General features: G+C 46.3%; 1 protein-coding gene across 4 annotated transcripts in view; it reads left to right on the top strand.

Annotated features, from left to right (window-relative positions):
* The window catches only part of LOC125953978 (muscle LIM protein 1-like), a 13,912-nt gene that overhangs the window by 7,274 nt on the left and 4,138 nt on the right, over positions 1–2,500 (top strand). The gene's annotated exons all lie outside the window — the stretch shown is intronic.

Raw genomic sequence — 2,500 nt, 5'->3', positions numbered from 1 at the left:
TGGTTTTACCCCGCTCCGCTTCGATTAGGCCAGTTTTGTATCGAAACGGAAAATTGGATGAAACTATTTGGCAAATAAATCGTATTATGTCTGTGACTAATGGAAAAGAGGCGATTTTTTCGTGACTTGTTTGTGATTTGGAGCGTTCTCGTTCTTCTGCACACCTTCTCCTGTCGGTTCTCCGGTTCTTTCCCTCCCCATGCAACCATTTAACGCCAGCGAGTTGACGCAGTACAGCGCCGTTAGAAAATATGTCTCTCTGTGTAAAGTTCGCCAAACGCCATACCCTTCCATACCTCCTTGGAATGATACTGACACCTCGGAACTGACCACTGCCGCGAACGTGACGTGAAAGAACATGCATGAGAACTGATGCATCGATGCAACACTGTTTGCGGTGCGGCTGCGCGATGAACGGGGCTGTCCATGAAATGCACAAATTCTACAATGCTAAGCATAGGAAGCAATGTAATTAGCAGACGAGCGGCATTTAGCGGCATTGTATGCATTCCGTGATCCATCCATAACCACCCATCGTCACATCATCTACCCACTCTGCTGTCCTATTCAGTACCCCCCTCCCGCCTTCCTCCATTATCCTCTTCGTCGCCCATCATCACCAACCGCCCTTCATTCAGCCAAGAGCCCGAGAACACTGAGCAACAGCTGCACCACCACCACCACCACCACCAACACCACCAACCACCTACAACCACCGCCATCAGCAAATGCAACATGAAACGGTTGGAGTGCCTATAGTGCCGGCAACGCTTATGACCAGCGCGGACCACCGTCCTTTCGCCACCGGATGTACAAACCAATCACCTTGTGACGTCTCTCCTTTTTCTGTCGTGTGTGTGTGTGTGTGTTGAGTGCGAGAATGCGAGTTCTTGGGATGTTGTCATCATCTGTTGTCTATGTCTCTGCTGTGTCTATATATGTGTATACCATCCAGAACGTCCCGAAAGACACATACACGCATCCACACACACACACCCACCTCACCGACCAGATGATAAAGCTCAAACGCAATGGAAACAATCAGTTGGGACAGTTAGCAGCAAAAGCCTGCAACAAGAGAACGGCCTTTACGGCTAGGTTCAAGTACATCTTGGATCTTGGAAATGCTCGTATCGGTGGCATATAAAAGTAGCTAGGACGAGAGCTGCGGCGTCCCTGAGCAAAAGAAGCGCCGCAAACGCCCAGAAAACATTTCACACTCAAGATCTCAAGATCGCGTGCCTCATACGTGTGTGTGTGTCTGTGGCTCTGTGTCACTGTTGCGTTCCCGTACGTATGTGTGTTCCCGTGATCTGGCCCGTGATCGGTGAGATATTCATGTTCCTTTGATGTTTTGTGCTGTTTGTGCTGTTCGTTACACGTTTTTTTTTTCTGTTCCTGATTGTAATCGGTGTTACTACTGTGTCTTACTAGTTCCTCCGGACCCCTCTATTATCCTTTTCCCATTCTCACTACTCGGGTTTTGCACTTTGGTGATAATTTTTAACCTTTTCTTGTGCCCCTTTTTATATGTTCTGTCTCTTTCTTTTCTCAATTTTGTGTTTCATGTTGTTTGGACGCGTTTGATTTTGAGTTTCCGTTTTGCAACTGTTCTAACACACTGTGTTATCCATTTGCCGTGGTGTTGGTTCGTGCCGTTTGTGGCTTTATTTGTTTTTCACAATCTTTACCCTCTTTTGCCCTACCTCCGTGTCTTACTTTTCTAGCACATTTACACACGCTTGGCTGCCATTCTATCATCGCTGGTTACTGCATGTTTCAAAACCACTTCATTATCCTTCATCTCATTTCTATCATCTGTTCCTACGGTCTCTGATTTGTTATCTAAATTTGTAAATCTCTGTTCTGTTCTCACATTTTCTGTCTTTTCTTCCTACTCTACTCTTTCCCCTTCAAATTGCCTAACATTGTACCTAACGGGATAAGGAAAGTGCCCCCCTACCATGGAGTGAACCAGTCCTGTGAAATTGATGTACGAAAGATACGCAAAACGAACGCCTGTGTCAACCTATGTGTGTGTGTCTCGCGAAGAGGCTGCGAAATTTCTTCCACCGAGGGGACTTTTCCTTGTCCCGGGAGGGGTTTTTCATTTGCTTAGTAGACAGAGGAGTAGACGATAGCCGATGATCGTAGTAACCATATGCTATCGTTTATGGCGGACACTCCAAGAATTCATTACTCCTCCTGGGAGTAATGGACGAAGGAGAAAGGATCGCATTGATCGCGTCTAATGGTTTCTTATACTTTATCTTTCTCTCTTCTTCTCATCTTCTTTATTTTTTATCTTTCTTTCTTTCTTTATCGCTCCACACCCCTTCATTCATCACCATCCTGTTGCACCGGCCAATTGACCCAAAAAAAAACAACCAACAACATCCCAAACAAAAACTGGTGCCCTTGTTCGCGCTCGCCTGTTTGCGTCCCTTCAACCCCTGTGTGCGTGCGTTGTGCGTTGTGTTCTGTGCGTTTTCCTGTTGAT

This window comes from Anopheles darlingi, chromosome 3 (genome assembly GCF_943734745.1).
Source record: "Anopheles darlingi chromosome 3, idAnoDarlMG_H_01, whole genome shotgun sequence".
Taxonomy (NCBI): Eukaryota; Metazoa; Arthropoda; class Insecta; order Diptera; family Culicidae; genus Anopheles; species Anopheles darlingi.
The sequence above is the reverse complement of the archived record's forward strand: the minus strand, read 5'-3'. Positions and strand labels throughout refer to the sequence as shown.